At 39.1% G+C, this 17,999-nt stretch overlaps 1 long non-coding RNA gene and 1 pseudogene across 1 annotated transcript in view; one reads left to right on the forward strand and one right to left on the reverse strand.

Moving 5' to 3' along the window:
• Window positions 1-17,999, forward strand: part of LOC137658510 (uncharacterized) — a 291,725-nt gene that overhangs the window by 233,363 nt on the left and 40,363 nt on the right. The window contains exon 3 of the long non-coding RNA XR_011047352.1: window positions 13,803-14,065. This is a non-coding gene — a long non-coding RNA (uncharacterized lncRNA). The remainder of the gene's footprint in view (window positions 1-13,802; window positions 14,066-17,999) is intronic.
• Window positions 1-17,999, reverse strand: part of LOC137658655 (uncharacterized) — a 422,221-nt pseudogene that overhangs the window by 110,679 nt on the left and 293,543 nt on the right.

Genomic DNA, 17,999 nt, shown 5'->3' on the forward strand with positions numbered 1-17,999 from the left:
CACTGTTTCAAGGATATTTGCAGTGTTCCTTCGGTCCCTAACATGCTTTGTTTATCCTTTCACTTCCCATCTTTATTTTCTTAATCTTGCTGCCCAACCTCTTAACTTTTACCTCAGTGTAACTTAGGTATAAACTTGAGTGCTGAATGGCTTCCCTAGCCTTAAGTACCTAGTTTTAAATTGGTATTCTAAGCTGGGCCAATGCCGGGTTATATAATAAGCTCCCTCGAGACATCCGAATGATTGGAGACATTAAGGTTTTCAAGAGGAAACTGAACTTTATTTCTTGAGGCTTATAACAGTGACTATTTAATAGTAAATTAACAATACGTGACATGAAACATTAGATACTCTGAACGAACAAGGTAAAGCGACAGTGGAGGTCCTGTAGAGAGTGGGGTTCTCCTGCTGTATGGGACCGGAAAAGGAGCCGTCAAAGTAAAGTATACAGCCTAATCAATCAATCAAGCCAATGGACTGATCATGCGTAAACGCCATGCTTTCTTGTAAGCCACAGTTGTAAACGTACCTTTAATAGATACTGTCAAGATTAATTTTTGGATTTGAATTGACATTTTTTCCGAAGACACTAGCATGTAATTGTATCCTCTGTATGCTCTACATACTTAGGTTTACAAAAAAAAAAATATGATTATACATAAAAGTTTATAATTATACATAGTAATTAAGGAGGATTGGGAAACTAACATGCTTCTCATGATGACACTTTAGACATTAGTAAACCTACTGGAGCCCTTGGGTATCTTGGGACTTTGTTTTCCCATTTACCTACTGGAGCCCTTGGGTATCTTGGGACTCTGTTTTCCCATTTCTGTGATATCCTGTAAATTGCTGGTTGGTTGTGAGAAATTTTGATTATTCACCAGAGGGGGCAAAAATCTTTGGTTTGATCGTTCATACGGGTTTGGTTACTTTTATTTAATCCCTCAAAAAGTCATTGCATTTTTAAATTCCTGTTCTTGGCAATACTATACAATAACTCATCACTGGCCCAAATTATCCCGATTTACTGTGTTTTAACTGCATCTTGAGGCATGATGCATAATTTATCCTAGGTAAGTCGTCTGAAATTTTCGGCCAGGGCCATGGATCTTGCCCAATTGACTGAAGTTTATTAGCAAAGGACTAAGAACTAACTAATCGAAAGTGGCTTAAAATAGTGTATGCCAAATACGCATAAACTGTGATTCACTTAAAAGCTCTTGTCTTAGAAAGTTGCGATCGTTTATAAGCCTCTCACGTTAATTGAAATAATGACTTGAAAAATATTTTTATATTAAAATGAACTCTGTTGACTTGCGCTGCAATACTTGCATGCCCACATATTGTATTAAAAAGAAACTGTTGATCGAGTTAAACCCTGCTTGAGAATTTCTTTAAATGCGGTATTTCTCATTTTGTCAGAACAGAAATCTGGTATTCCTCTGCAAAAGCGGGATTATATTACACAACAGAAGGAGACTGTAAATACAGAAAGCTACAATTAATAGATAAATCGTAATTAAAAATCGGTGATATTGGACCAGTCTTAAAATTTGGAAATATAAGTTGTATTGCCAAAACTTTAGCGCAAGAGTAAAACTCGGAGTGTAGCTTTGGCAGCTACACTTGATATACTAAATAGGGTCATTTCAAATATCGCTAGTTACCACTCCAATAGCGTAAGCAAGGTCGAGTAAGATGTAAGATTATAATAGTAGTAACTGATCTCCTTTTGCCAATATTCAAATTGTTGCCAGTTTTCAGTTCACTGCGAACAGCCCCAAGGACTGAAGATAGTTTAATTATATTCCGTCGACGTTTAGATGTTTTCTTGGTTACAAACTTTTGTTGAGTAGATGTGTGTCTTTTACTTGGGCAAGTACATCTTACTAAAATTAATTTACAGCATATATGCCCTATATATATCCTTGTCTGTATCGCAGTTGAATATCTAGTATCAGGATGTATTAGATATTATCTACAATTTTAATGCAAATTTTACAATGTTAATTTTCTAAGATTTCGGAAACAAGAGCTGCGCCCGGATACTAGGTCCATTATGGTTAATCTCAAACTTATTTTACCTCCGAAACAAACACATTCAAGTTGTAAGTTTTTTGTGATTTATGAGGTAGCCTAGGTATATCCTGAAACAACCCCGCCAATGAAGAAGTATCCCTTGAAATTATATATTAGATTTTTCCGTACTGTACTATGGCATTAGTTAAAAAAAAATTAATAAATGTACTTACAGTATTAATGTACAGTATTGGAAGGCTTAAAATTGCTATTTAGTGTTGTAAAATTCCTCCACCAATAAATTGCGTTTAATTTTTCAGGGTTTACTTAATGTTCAGATAAACGAAAGCAAAGAAGTAGTTAGTGTAAGCTTTAAAAATATTTTGCGCAACCAGTTCACTTGTGTGTTGCTTATAACAGGTCTAGTAAATTAGTTTGTCAATCTTTGTCCAGTTTTATTTAAGGATAGTTGTAATAGTTTATTTAAAATGCCCATGTCAATAAACGGTTTCTATGTAGGATTTGAAAAGGATATTATTATACTGGCTTTTGTTTTATAAACGCACATGGAATCTGCGCTCTCTCTCTCTCTCTCTCTCTCTCTCTCTCTCTCTCTCTCTCTCTCATATAACTATTGGGACAGTAAATCTTGAAGTGTGGTTAAAGTTAACCTTCTCTAAGGTTTCTATCATGAATGAAATAGTATTTGAAACGTTTGAATATATGTTTAAAACTGACAAGAAACAATAAGGTATTGAATATAATATCATTATATAGACCACCAGCGAGTAATATGACTAAATTCATTGAAGAATTTTGTATTCTTGTGGGTGTGGTGGACGATATTAAAAATACATTAATTGGTGGAGACTTCAACTGTTGGGTAGATGATGAAAATGATAAGGCTAAAGAACTCGAGGAAGTATTTGAGATGTTTAATTTAATAAACAGTGTTTTGGTATCAACGTCAGTAGGTGGTCATACACTCGACTTAGTCATATGTGGAAAAGACTCAGACCTAATAAAAAACCTTGAAGTGGAACCAGACTTTGAGATCTCAAAAACACACAAACTCATCACCTTTAATGTTAATATAAATTGCACCAGAGTATTGAAAAAATGGATCACATATAGGGAACGGGAAAATTTTGATGCTGAGAATTTTATTGAAGCTAGTGTAGCGCATATGTCTTGTGTGAACACACAGTGTGAACATATGGTAGACATAGAATGTGTTGGGTGCTATACCAAGAAATACAACGACAATTTTGGAAAAATGTACGATACCATGTGTCCCATAAAGAACAAACAAATAGTGGTACGCGAAAATGTTAGATGGTATAATAGTGAGCTATTAAAGGCAAAAAGACACAGACGTAAGATGGAAGGTAGATGGAAAAGAGTCAAATCCTTACAAGCCAGAAATCTATATAATAAGGCCAGAAATGACTATAACATCCTGTTAGATAAAACAAAAAGAAAATTCTACAACGGGGAATGTAAAAAAACCAATAACATGAAGGACTTTCACAAAAACCTTGATGATTTGATGGGATTAAAGAAAAAATATGTCTTGCCTGACAATGTTTGTGCAGAGAGTTTTGCTATATTCTTTAGTGAAAAAATTGATAAAATCTATAGAGGCTTCCCCCAAAATCACTTGGAAGGACAGTCAGCTATGCCAGTGAAGGAGGGAAAGAAGTTAATAAAATTTAAGGAAATAAATATGTGCGACTTGTTAAAGGTTATGAGAGATGAAGAATACATTTTGTGGAAACGACCCATTCCCAAACAGTTCAATAAGTGAAGCTCCAAACAAGCAAGTTGTATATAATATTTACCTGAACATAATTAACCTAAGTATATCACAATTCTGTTTTCCTAGCTGTGAAAAAACTGCGTTGATCAAACCAATTTACAAAGGGAAAGGTGATGTAAACGAGCTAAATTCATATAGGCCCATTTCAAATTTATCCTACATGTCAAAGCTTATTGAAAAAGTCATAAGTGAGCAATTATGGGCGCATATTGACGAGTTAGAGGTATTCCCGGAAAATCAATCGGCCTACAGAGCTAATCATTCTACAGAAACTACTTGATATGATAGGTCTTCTTGATGGGGGAAAGTGTGGAATTTTAATTATGTTAGATCTTAGTGCTGCTTTTGACACTGTTGTGCACGAGTACCTACTTGACGACTTAGTCTATTGGGGTGACTGAGGAAGCACTGAAATTTTTGCGAAGTTACTTAGTGAACAGGAAGACTATTGTAGAAGTTTCTGGAAACCGATCCAATGAGAGAATTCTTATGAAGGGTGTACCACAGAGTAGTGTCCTGGGCCCTATCTTGTTTAACATTATACTATCGAGCTATCACACATCTTGAAAAAACAAAAAGTGGGTTTTAAACTATATGCAGACGATACTCAGTTTTACCTCTCAATTTCAACAACACAAGATACAAAGAAGAAAATTGATGAGATAATGACTGAAATAAAAACATGGATGCAGAGGAAAAAGCTCAAATTGAATGATGATAAAACAGAATGTATGTTCTTTGGCACAAAGGTGTCTTTGAAGAATTACCAGTTAATTCAAAGTATAAAAATTGGTGATGCTGATGTTGGGATTGTGCCTGTTGTGAAAAATTTGGGTGTACTGATAGACTGTAATTTGTCAATGAAGGACCAAATTGTGAACACAGTGAAAGTGTGTAACTATCACCTGAGAAACATAGCATTTATTAGAAAATATTTAACAGAGGGCAGTACAAAAATTTTAGTGATGAGTCATGTAATATCAAGGCTTGATTATTGCAATTCTCTGTACTACAAATTGCCCAATACACTACTAAGAAAGCTTCAAAATGTGCAAAACCGGGCGGCTAGACTGATAAAAGGCATTAAATTTCGGGAGAGAATAACTCCTGCACTGATCGATCTACATTGGTTACCTGTTAAGGCTAGAATTGAATTTGAAATTTGCTTGTTGACTCACAAAGCACTTACAAGTGATAAGCCTAAATATCTTCGTGATTGCTTGGTCCCCTACCCTGAAGCTACCAGCGCCGCTGTAAGAGTTAGACATGCAGATGACCCACATAGACTATTCGAAATTAGTGTGAATCATGCAATAGGAGGAAGAACGTTCAGCTATGCTGCACCGAGACTCTTTAACGACCTTCCACTCGATATCAAGAATAGCAATAATGTGGCAGCTTTCAAGAAAAACCTGAAGACTTATCTTTTTAGAAAGTGTTATAATAGTGACCTGAAAACTATTAAGCCTGAATACAAATGCTAGCGAAATAACTGATAACGATACAGAGCAAAATATCAACTGGAAAGAAATGATTTTTTTTTCACACACCAAGGCCCGCCTGAACAGACCTTTAGTGTTTGATGGAGGGCGAGAAATAAACCCGTAAAAGTAAAGTTAAGTAACAAAATTATCTAAATGACATTTTTCACAAAATTTAAGGGTGATTTGAATAAAATCTGAACATGCGTTTCTGGCATCTGGTATTGGGTGAAGTTTGTTCAGGTTTTAAGATTTGCTGCTAGTCTAAGACTGTAGTAAAAGTATTACATGGTCTGTTGTCTGTTCAAATGAAGGGGGAATTATCATTTTTCGGCAATATTGCATAAAACTAATAAATCCACCTCTTAACTTCACTGTTATCTTCTATGTAGGTAATTTATTTTTACCCGCATAAAGAAGGTTTTTGCCTGTCACCCTGTTGAATTCTCGATTGTTCCACTTAGGGAAGCATGAATTTTTGTACCCATGATATACTATGAAAATTTGTAACAAATGCCTCCTGTTGGTAGAATTTTATCATCAAATATTATTAAATTTCTAAAGGTAACTTAAGACGAATTGGGTGATTCTCTGGAACGAACGTTTTTAGGCGGTGTGGAGGATTAATTTTATTTTCTATTTGTTTTGGTTTTACCCAAATCCAGAGCGAGAGAGAGTGCGCGCGCGTGGGTATGTGTGTGTCCGCGCACGCCACCGAGCGAGAGGGAGGTAGTGTAATGCAAAGACTATACCTTCAGTATATAGTCTTTGGTGTAATGATTGTTTGTACGTAGTAGGAAAGACTTGGTATAATTGAGGTTGTTTGTTATCCTTTTTTATAGCTAGATTAGGGCGGTGGTGAATGTCTTGGACAAATGTTTTTTTTTTTTTGTCTATTTGACTGCAGCAGGAGTCAATTGTCCCAAATGCTAGATTTTTTTTCTTATTGTTCATTGACCAGCTTGGAAATGATATTTTTCATAATTGACTGCAGCAGGAGTCAATTGTCCCAAATGCTAGATTTTTTTTCTTATTGTTCATTGACCAGCTTGGAAATGATATTTTTCATAACCGTAAGTACAGTGTTGTATTTATCTTTGCTAAGTGCAATTGTAAATGATCGAAAGTTTATTTATCTTTGATTATAGTGCGACAGTTTAGTTAGCTAGGAGGGTTCGTGTATTTTTTTTCTTTATATTGCAGTCCGTAATTCCTCCTTTGTATTCCATTGGAGAGATTGTTATTAATGCTGATAAATTGTTGCTGACCTGGATTGTGTTTAAGGACCTTATTGGATTGCTCTGTAGATCTGTATGATATCGATGCTGTAACGATCCAGCCCGGTTGAAAGAATTTATTATTATTATTATTGATGATGATGATAACGTCCAATTCACAGATCAATTAATGCAGTTGTGTAGAGATATTTGTCAGCGTTCCGTTTGCTGCGGAATTGTGGTTCTTGGATATGAAAGACTGTTGGCCCTTGTGTGGACGAAGGTGTCCACTCAGAAACATACATATGATATTTACGTTCATATTTGTGGTTGAAGTGAATTTTCTTTTTTTTTTCTTTTTTTTTTGTGGGTTTATTTTATTTTTTTTTCATTAACAGTAGGTTAAGATTGAGAGTAATGTACTAAGTTGTGATATTTTTTTTGCTGGGTTATGGAATATGGTTGGAGTTTTAGTGTCAAGTGGTTTATTTTAGCCTTTAGTATGTTCTTTTGGGACTGTGTGAACTGTCGGTGTTGGGTTTCGTAAAAAGATAATGTTTGTTCTTTTTTTTTGGTATTCTGTACCCACACGCACCCTTATATATATTCAAAATATTGTCTGTTATAGTTATATTTGTCTGTTTTAGTGACAAGTTTGATTAGTGATAAGTGTGATTTTTGATGCGGTTGTTCGTTAGAAATATAGTTTTAAGGTTGTTTCGTTTTACTGTTCCCTCTGTTCAGTAATCCAGTTGACTTGAATGTAAGGGGAAATTTTGTGTATTGGGACAATTTGTCTGTTAGTGATCCAAGGGTGTTGGGATGGGAGGGTGTTTGCTTTTGTGTACATCCCGTCACAGCGGCAGAAATCGGTCACAGGTGTCACAGCTAAGCGTGTTTAACTTTTTTTCTCATTTTTAAAATCATTGGCAAAGATATAAGTTGATCTCATGGAGACTAAAGTGAAAAAATAGTACATCACGTCTGTCCCTGACCACGTGTACTGTCGTAAATGCCAGACCATGGACAGACAAAAAAGATAGCTTGTGATTGCAAGAGGTACTTTTATAAGAAATGTCTATTGTGATACGCATCAGTGTTAAAGGAGTTTTAAACTTTATTTGGGTATGCTCATACTGCGTTGAATCCAAAACAGGTAAGTTATTTTATGATTGGAGAAGCAATTGAGAGTGAGGGACCATGCTTTGAGTGCACAAGAGGCAAAAATTGATGAATTGGAAAAGCAAGTAGCGGAGCTTAACGCATAGGCAGCAAATTCCACCCAGACCACTGACCTCACTGAAAAGGTTGATAATCTATGAATGAATATTGAATCAATTAAGAAAACACTTCAAACACTGATGGTCAAAAAAAAATAAATAAATAAAACATACGCCGACAAAGTAAAATAAAGAATCTACTGGTAATTAAATAAACAAATGCAACAAATAAAATTACTGACACAAAAAAATGAGGTCGAACATGGTCTTGAAGACATTTCAATACTTAATGTGAGGTCAACTTCAAATGGAAATGTTGTGAACTTTGCAAATGAGAGGATCAGAGAGGAATCGGCAAACAAAATTCAGACAATGGTTGTCGACAGTGAGACGAGGAAAATTGGAAAATTAAAACAAAAATATGTAATATTTACCATGATGAAGACAAAGTAGTACAGTAATTTGATTCAAAGAAATCGTTACCTAGACCAAATCCAGAATATAGAAGAGAAGAAAAGTGTAGTACGAAGAAAAATGCTGCAGGTGGGACTACCCACTGTTGCTGAAATGCGATCTTGAAGTTCGGAGGGCTATTCATGTTAATGGTGACAGTTATGTTACGAGGGGTTACTTAAAACATACGTGATCACCTGCTACCACTGTCAGACTTATGGACATCTTGAAAAAGATTTTAAGTCTAAGAATGATGATAAAGTCTGCGGGATATGTTCAGGAAAACATTTCACCAAGGAGTGTAATTTGCAAATGTCAAAGTGTATTAACTGCATAAAGTTAAACAAACCAAATAACCACATAGTAATTTCATGAGATTGCAAGGCTTATGGCTTGGAATTGAAAAGACGCAGAAAATACTGATCATGGATACTAAGGACGTCAGAAACTGTGGCTGTGTAAATATACAATCTGTTGGTAATAAAACTATTCAAATTCCAGATGTGATAAACAGGAAATTCTTGGGCTTACTAACATTATCTGAAACATGGTTAAATAACTGTGACAAGGCTAAGATCATTGAAATTACACCGCCCCACACACCTTTCACATACCAAGAGAGGGTAGGTCTGGTTGGGGTGTCGGACTCTAAATTCAGGAAAGATACTCAAATCTCAAAATGTTAAAAATAATATAGCTTTGAATACACAGAAATAAACTTTACACAGTAAAATATCCATTGTACCGTGACAGTTTACAAACCTCCGAGAACAAATGACAGTATCTTCTTTGAAGAATTCAGTGAACACATTGAGATGATGATCATGTAGAAAAATTAATTGGTTATCTGTGGGGACTTCAATCTTTGGATGGATGACGCATCAAATCCTGGTGCTTTAGCATTTAGTGAGTTATTGGAATCATATCAATTGGTGAATAATGTCGACTGTGCAACTACTTTAACTAAACGAAGATAAAATGACGACAGTGGAGGGCTTGTAGAGATCAAGAGCCCGTGTCTTACATAAGGTAAGGCAATCTTAACAGACAGACAGACTTGTAGAGAGTAGAGTTCCCCTGCTGTATAGGCCAAGAAAAACAGCTGTCAAAGTAAAAAAAAAAAAAAAAAAAAGTGAAGAGTAGGTGGAGGGGATTTGGATGAGGTTGGTGTTGGCACTTGGCAGGGTGGGTGGGCTCATTTTGACCGCTATTTCAATAAGCTTCGTTTAGTGTGTCTTAATGACTCGCAAAGTGTTCGTTCACTCTTTCTGTAACCGGTTGATTACACCTTGATGGTCAGTCTGTCGTCTTAATCCTTCAGAATTTTGGACTATGTAATGAGTACAAGGATAACAACAGTGGCATTGGGCAATGGCTAAAATTATTGTTTGGATTGCATTTCGTTGGCCCTAAGGAAGGTAAAGATTGCTTTGTAGATGAGATTATGACCAGATATACTTCAGGATGATAGATATACACTCGTTTTGCAGTATCTTGTCGACAATTATGCATCAGTAAACTCAAGATAAATCCCTTCGCATATCATGTGTACAAACAATGCTTTGGAATCTATTCATGCTCATTTAATGAACATTTTTATACATCCCATTTATCTATATACTGTATATTCCTTAACAAGAGGAAATTTCCTTAACGTTCTAATGAAGCTCCAGAGTAATACCTACATTATCAATATGCCAAGAGCAATGGGGAAACCTGCACTAAACAGGAACGAGTATGCTATTTCCCAGTGCAACAAATATATTTCAAGAGAAAGACATAATTATATGATGTTTTGGTAACAAGCCTGAACTAAGGTGTAAGAAGAGTATACTTACATATTTAAATATATATATATTCCTGCTTAAAAATGCTACTAACACCTCCCTGTGGTAATAAGCAGGGGGCAACAGATGATATCATCTGGCTAACGGAAGAGGTGAGCGATCGTTAATGAATGTATGGACACTTGACTTGGAGGCGAGTGATAAACCAGTCTTTTGACTAATATTCTGCAATATTTATAAAATGTTGTTGCTCTTCTTGAAATATTTTATTTTCCCTTTTTTCCTTTCCTCACTAGGCAATTTTCCCTGTTGGGGCCCCTGGGCTTTTATAGCATCCTGTTTTTCCAACTAGGGTTGTAGCTTAGCAGTTAATAATAATAATGTCTGCAACGTTTCCCGAGATTTTGATATGCCAATCTGCTCGTTTATAAATGGTGGGCTGGATGGGTTGGGAATGTTTTGAACAGTAACAATGGGGAGGTGACAAGCTGGGGCAAAAAAAAAAAAAAAAAAAAAAAAAAAAAAAAAAAAAAATGAGGTGGCACAGTTGGTATTTCACAGTGAGGAACAATCCGAGCCACTAATACAATCCTCTGTGGAAAAGGTTCCCCGAATTCCAACCCTTACTGGCAGGAACAAGTCTCTGTGGCATGTATATGTTCAAGACGTTAATTTGGAGAAATCTCGACTTAGACGATGTGTAGTTTTAACTGATGGCTTTGAAGAATTTTTCAATCTGATTTGGGAGTTTGAAATCTGTTTTCCTACAATAGATAAACTAAGATCTTGAGGTGTGAGGATAAATAATCCTTCTGAACACACTCAATTCCTCAGTTCTGCTTCATAAAGGTGACACAGACACAGCTGCATAGGCCCTGTGGTCGGTTCCAATGACTTCTCCTCTGCAACCGAGGATGTTCCTTGGGAGAAGAATAGGTAGATGGTTTTAAGTATCGAGATAGGAGGAAAGAGGATTTCATGGTCCTTGTTGCTTGTGTGCGTCGATGTCGCCTTCTATATGAGCAGGCTTTAATCTATCCATGGTCAGCCAGTCTTCTGCTCCGTGGACCATGATTTTAAATGCCTTCTTCATCCTCTCCAGCATGCGATAGGACACTTTGTAAGGACGTGAGAGGGGGAGGCGCTGACTGTCCTGTCTGGTGAAGACGTAGGGGCAGTTGTCTAGCGAGGCAGGCCTGAAATGTTTTATCTTGTCCGCATATGTTTTGTGGCAGGGCATGAATTTTCCTGCCCTTTCCCGTAGCTGGTTAAGGCTGACATCATCGGTGTTTGGATTGGAGGGAAAGAACTCGCCAGGGACCACAAGTGTCTCCCCATAGACTTTTTCTGCTAAAGAGGTGATGCCGTTTGCTTTCGGGGTCATTCGAAGACTGAGGAGGGCCTAGGGAAGTTGCTTGACCAAATGCTCATCTGTGCATCGGACCCTTAAGGCCACCTTGAGGGACCAGGGCTTCTCCATGCTATTGGCTAAGGGGTTGTAGGCTGTCGTGCTGTGCAGGTTGGCTCCCATCGGGCGTGCGAGGGACGCCCACAGGTCCGAGATGAAAGAGGGGCCTCTGTCGGTTGTCATATCGTGTGGGACCCCGAAACGGCTGACCCAGGTGGAGAGAAAGGCAGAGACCCTTAAGCTCTATGACCAGATGCATTCTAATAACGGTGAAACAACTTCGATGTGTACTCCTTTCCCCCTTTCTGTGTGATGAGCAGATTGCTCAACAGAATCAGAGTTTCCAAATATCTACTGATGATCCTCTTTGGCATCACACAGAAGGGTTCCCGGACCTTCTGCATCTTCTCTTAGATCTCTCAATAGAGCTACCCCATTACCCAATCTACTCAAGCAACCACACGCGAACATCTATAACAGGACGGTTCCATTTCTTTGGCTTCATGCCTTGAGTCTTTCCGGCATCTCCTTTCTCTGAAGATTTTCACAAGAAGCTGCGAAAAGGATCTCTGGTCACTTATGACAGTCCTCTGCCTCGATATACCAGGCAAAATGGAACGTCTTTTGTAGGTGGTGTCATGGCTGGGATATCTCTCCCCTCGATGCCTCTTTTCCTGTAATAGCGGAGTTTCTGATTTTTTTTTGGGAGGAAAAACACCTTTAAGTCTTGGCGGTGAAAGGCTATCGCACAGCCTTAAGCCTAGTCTTTAGATTGAATGGAGTGAACCTTTCCTTTTCGTTGGAACTTTTTCTCATATGTAGTTATGATCTCTTGCCCCCAGTCAGACATAAGACCTCCTCCTTGGAACGTGGTTTGCGTCTTGGTCTTTGAAGGGACCTCCCTACAACCATTACGGCATGCAACAGACCATAATGTCACTCTGAAGACAGCGTTTTTACTCTTTAGCATCGGCTAAGAGAGTCTGTGAACTTTATGGTCTCTCGTATAACGTCGCCCATTCAGGGGGATGGTGGGGGGGGGGTCACACTCGGCTTCATCACTGGGTTTATTGCAAAGATTCAAAATCTAGGGGTACTGGACTCTAGATTCGGTCCGTTAAAGATGAAGTCTACGTTCTGTAACCAATGATGCTGATAAATTGTTACTATGCCTTGTAAGGAGATTGAGGTACTACAGTACCTTAAATGTACAGCAACATCCTGACCTCAACTAACATTGTAATTAGTTAGTTCAGGTAGAAATAAAAGGAGGATCACATCAAAAATAAGTTTCAGCATGGGTATGCATGGTCATTGACCGGGCTATCAATCCTGACTGTCCTCTGGCTTGCAGACCCAGAGCTCATGATGTCAGGGGTATCGATACATTCAGGGCATTCAAAAGCAACTTCTCCATGTTGCAACTTTTACAGGCAGCTGTTTGGAATCATCAAACTACGTACACAGCACACTATCTACAAGATGTAACCCCCAGGAGACTTAAGTTTTATATCGGTCCTGTCGTAGCCACTCAACAAGTGATTTAAAGTACCTTGGGCTCCTTATTGGACGGGTAGCAGTTGGTTGAAGGGGTTGGTTACACTGTTTAAGTATGGCATGAATGAAAGTATGTCTGGCCTTTTTTCCTTTCTTCATCTTCCCCTCTCTTGGGTTACAGTGCCATGAGTCCCTCTGCAAACTGGCTTCAACTATTGAAAGTAATAACCACTTCCCTTGTGTAGCCTAATATAATTTGTTAATATACTTGAGCACGTCCCCAATGTTTTCTGCAAGGTAAACTTTGGGAAACTTCTTTATGTGCAATATTTTCTAAACGTTCTTACCTAGACGTTCATAAGCTATATCTCGCATCTAGTTTGCTCAGCCCGCTATTATTCTTTTTGTATTGATAAGCGAGGTGGCAAGGGTTCCCTCTTACAGTCTAATACTGTACTAGGCAAACCAGGTCAGTGACTATGCCAGTAGTTGGACTTATCCACCCACCTAAGGGTGAGTCATCCATGATAAATCATGTAAGGTTTGTTAGTTTGGTGAACAAATGACATTCATAGATATTGTAATTTGCATTTTTCCCTAAAACAAATCTGGCGTTATTTATACAAATAGTCCCGTCATCATCTTTCCCCTAATAAGTCTTGCCGACAATGAAAAAGTAACTAGTTCACCACTCCGTGAGTAGATATACAGATGGCTGTTACTAATAGCCACCCCCTACCCAGTCTCTGGGTAGGGTTGCCACCTTGCACCCAAAAGTCTAATTGGCTACCTTCAAGCTTTGCCGAAAAAATATCCATAATAAATAACTCGAGGTTTGTATTAGTTAAGGAAGAATACAAATTATTTACGAATTTGTCATCTTAAGTCTGTCTTTCAGGATAAAAGATGTGTAATATAATTTCCGGACCCTCTTCACACAAGAGAACAACGGACATTTTTGTAGCAGAACCACCTGAATCTGCTAGTAAATATGCTAAGACAGATCAAGATGATGCTTGCAATATTGGTGGAGAAACTGCAACCTCAAAAAGAAACCCACTTCAATAACGTTCTCAAAAGACCTGCAATTTCCTGGCCCAAATATATGAAGAATTGGGGCAGCTAAACACCAAGTTCGGCAACCTTTATGAATGCATACAGGTAAGCCAAACACTCTGATCAAGTTCACAAAATCTGCAGGCTAAATGTTACTGAAATGAAGTTAAAAGAGCTCAGAACTTAGAGCAATTGTAGAACTAATGAGCTGCAGGATACAGAGCAACGTAGAAACTATATCTTCAAATGTTAGCAGGTGCATAGCTTGTAAAGTTGCAGACTTTTCTTTTCATCGCTGCCACTTTGGCAATAATTCATCATGTCTATTACAATTTTTGTGTGGAAGTTGTACATAGCACATTACATTAAAACTTCCTGATTTCTCAACACTTCTTAGAGAGTAGTGATGCCTTTTAAAACCAGGAACATTGTCTTCAAACTTTATAACTCTTGAGATTTGTATGGGCTCTTAGTTTGCCTTATCCAAGGATTAGAAGCACAATCTATCATTTTTGGTTCTGGTTAATTAAGTCTACTGTTATGAGTAGGGATTTCTGGAATAGTAGGCATGTCAGACCTTTAAGCAAGTAAGATTTTGAAACCCTCAAAGGGTGGCTGACTGTAGGTGGGCTCTGCAATTTGGTCGTTTGAATGAAGAGAAAAAGAAGTTTTGGAAAGAAGTGAAGAGAGTAACGAGGGGTGGATTGAGAAATGGAGATAGTGAAAGATGAAAATGGAAGGTTGAGAGAGGAGGCAAGGAAAAGGTGGGTTGAATATTTTGAAAGGTTGCTAATGTTGAGGATAATAGAGAGGCAGGTATAATTGCAGTTGCAGGTGTTGCGGTAAGTGATGTGAGATGAGAATGAGAGTTACAACAAAGGAAGTGAAGAGAGCGCTAGATGAAATGAGTGCAGGAAAGGCACCTGGTATGAATTGGATGAGGACTGAGATGTTAAAGGAATGGGGTGTAACTGTACAGTACTTGATTGGTTGATGAGTTTGTTTTGTTGTCAATGGTACCAGTAGATTGGGTGTGTGCTTGTATTGTTCTGCCTGTGAGGTATGAGAGACAGACCATAGTCAAGAAATGCTATATTTCCAAGACAGGTCGAATACATTGACCTCTGCCGACGGAATTATAGTAACCTGGATAGGTGACTGTCCGACCGTGAACAGGTTAGAATTGCGGGACATTTATGTTTTCTTACATTGACTTTATGGTTAATATAAAAGCCTATACTTGACATTAATGAGTCTTACGTAAAAATGAAGGGCAGGTGGTGATGCGCCTAAATGTATGAACAATATTTACAGGGTATTTACACAGAATATGTACTAAGGTAAAAAGTGCTACAATCGTTGTAAAACATTGTCCTTACAACTACTCCCCTCCCCCAAGACAATTATTAAAAAGGAAACATTTTTTTTATGATTGTATGAAAAGGACATGAATGGGTCAATATAAATATGTATTTTAATCTCTGTAGCGAGACGGGAGTTGCAGGCAGCCCCTTCGTCGGGACACTAGGACTGGAGGGCTGTTACCCTCGATACGTGGTTGCAGGATGCCGCCCTGGTGGGTCGAACCAGGGGGTTTGACTGCTGGTTGTGATTTCTTTGAACCACGTATGGTCAGGCTTCTTGTGTCCTCTGTTTGTTCTGGGGAGGCACTCGGTAGGCGCCGCCCTTGTTGCTTGTGTGCGTCGATGTCGCCTTCTATATGAGCAGGCTTTAATCTATCCACGGTCAGCCAGTCTTCTGCTCCGTGGACCATGATTTTAAATGCCTTCTTCATCCTCTCCAGCATGCGATAGGACACTTTGTAAGGACGTGAGAGGGGGAGGCGCTGACTGTCCTGTCTGGTGAAGACGTAGGGGCAGTTGTCTAGCGAGGCAGGCCTGAAATGTTTTATCTTGTCCGCGTATGTTTTGTGGCAGGGCATGAATTTTCCTGCCCTTTCCCGTAGCTGGTTAAGGCTGACATCATCGGTGTTTGGATTGGAGGGAAAGAACTCGCCAGGGACCACAAGTGTCTCCCCATAGACTTTTTCTGCTAAAGAGGTGTTGCCGTTTGCTTTCGGGGTCATTCGAAGACTGAGGAGGGCCTAGGGAAGTTGCTTGACCAAATGCTCATCTGTGCATCGGACCCTTAAGGCCACCTTGAGGGACCAGGGCTTCTCCATGCTATTGGCTAAGGGGTTGTAGGCTGTCGTGCTGTGCAGGTTGGTTCCCATCGGGCGTGCGAGGGACGCCCACAGGTCCGAGATGAAAGCGGGGCCTCTGTCGGTTGTCATATCGTCTGGGACCCCGAAACGGCTGACCCAAGTGGAGAAAAAGGCCGAGACCCTTAAGCTCTATGACCAGATGCATTCTAATAACGGTGAAACAACTTCGATGTGTACTCCTTTCCCCCTTTCTGTCTGATGAGCAGATTGCTCAACAGAATCCAAGTTTCCAAATATCTACTGATGATCCTCTTTGGCATCACACAGAAGGGTTCCCGGACCTTCTGCATCTTCTCTTAGATCTCTCAATAGAGCTACCCCCATTACCCAATCTACTCAAGCAACCACACGCGAACATCTATAACAGGACGGTTCCATTTCTTTGGCTTCATGCCTGGAGTCTTTCCAGCATCTCCTTTCTCTGAAGATTTTCACAAGAAGCTGCGAAAAGGATCTCTGGTCTCTTATGACAGTCCTCTGCCTCGATATACCAGGCAAAATGGAACGTCTTTTGTAGGTGGTGTCATGGCTGGGATATCTCTCCCCTCGATGCCTCTTTTCCTGTAATAGCAGAGTTTCTGATTTTTCTTTGGGAGGAAAAACACCTTGAAGTCTTGGCGGTGAAAGGCTATCGCACAGCCTTAAGCCTAGTCTTTAGATTGAATGGAGTGAACCTTTCCTCTTCGTTGGAACTTTTTCTCATATGTAGTTATGATCTCTTGCCCCCAGTCAGACATAAGACCTCCTCCTTGGAACGTGGTTTGCGTCTTGGTCTTTGAAGGGACCTCCCTACAACCATTACGGCATGCAACAGACCATAATGTCACTCTGAAGACAGCGTTTTTACTCTTTTGCGTCGGCTAAGAGAGTCGGTGAACTTTATGGTCTCTCGTATAACGTCGCCCATTCAGGGGGATGGGGGGGGGTCACTCTCGGCTTCATCACTGGGTTTATTGCAAAGATTCAAAATCTAGGGGTACTGGACTCTAGATTCGGTCCGTTAAAGATGAAGTCTACGTTCTGTAACCAATGCTGCTGATAAATTGTTACTATGCCTTGTAAGGAGTTTGAGGTACTACAGTACCTTAAATGTACAGCAACAACCTGACCTCAACTAACATTGTAATTGGTTAGTTCAGGTAGAAATAAAAGGAGGATCACATCAAAAAACAGTTTCAGCATGGGTATGCATGGTCATTGACCGGGCTATCAATCCTGACCGTCCTCTGGCTTGCAGACCCAGAGCTCATGATGTCAGGGGTATCGATACATTCAGGGCATTCAAAAGCAACTTCTGCATGTTGCAACTTTTACAGGCAGCTGTTTGGAATCATCAAACTACGTACACAGCACACTATCTACAAGATGTAACCCCCAGGAGACTTAAGTTTTATATCGGTCCTGTTGTAGCCACTCAACAAGTGATTTAAAGTACCTTGGGCTCCTTATTGGACGGGTAGCAGTTGGTTGAAGGGGTTGGTTACACGGTTTAAGTATGGCATTAATGAAAGTATGTCTGGCCTTTTTTCCTTTCTTCAGCTTCCCCTCTCTTGGGTTACAGTGCCATGAGTCCCTCTGCAAACTGGCTTCAACTATTGAAAGTAATAACCACTTCCCTTGTGTAGCCTAATATAATTTATGTTAATATACTTGAGCACGTCCCCAATGTTTTCTGCAAGGTAAACTTTGGGAAACTTCTTTATGTGCAATATTTTCTACGTTCTTACCTAGACGTTCATAAGCTATATCTCGCATCTAGTTTGCTCAGCCCTCTATTATTCTTTTTGTATTGATAAGCGAGGTGGCAAGGGTTCC

The sequence above is a fragment of the Palaemon carinicauda genome, chromosome 19 (genome assembly GCF_036898095.1).
Source record: "Palaemon carinicauda isolate YSFRI2023 chromosome 19, ASM3689809v2, whole genome shotgun sequence".
NCBI classification, from domain to species: domain Eukaryota; kingdom Metazoa; phylum Arthropoda; class Malacostraca; order Decapoda; family Palaemonidae; genus Palaemon; species Palaemon carinicauda.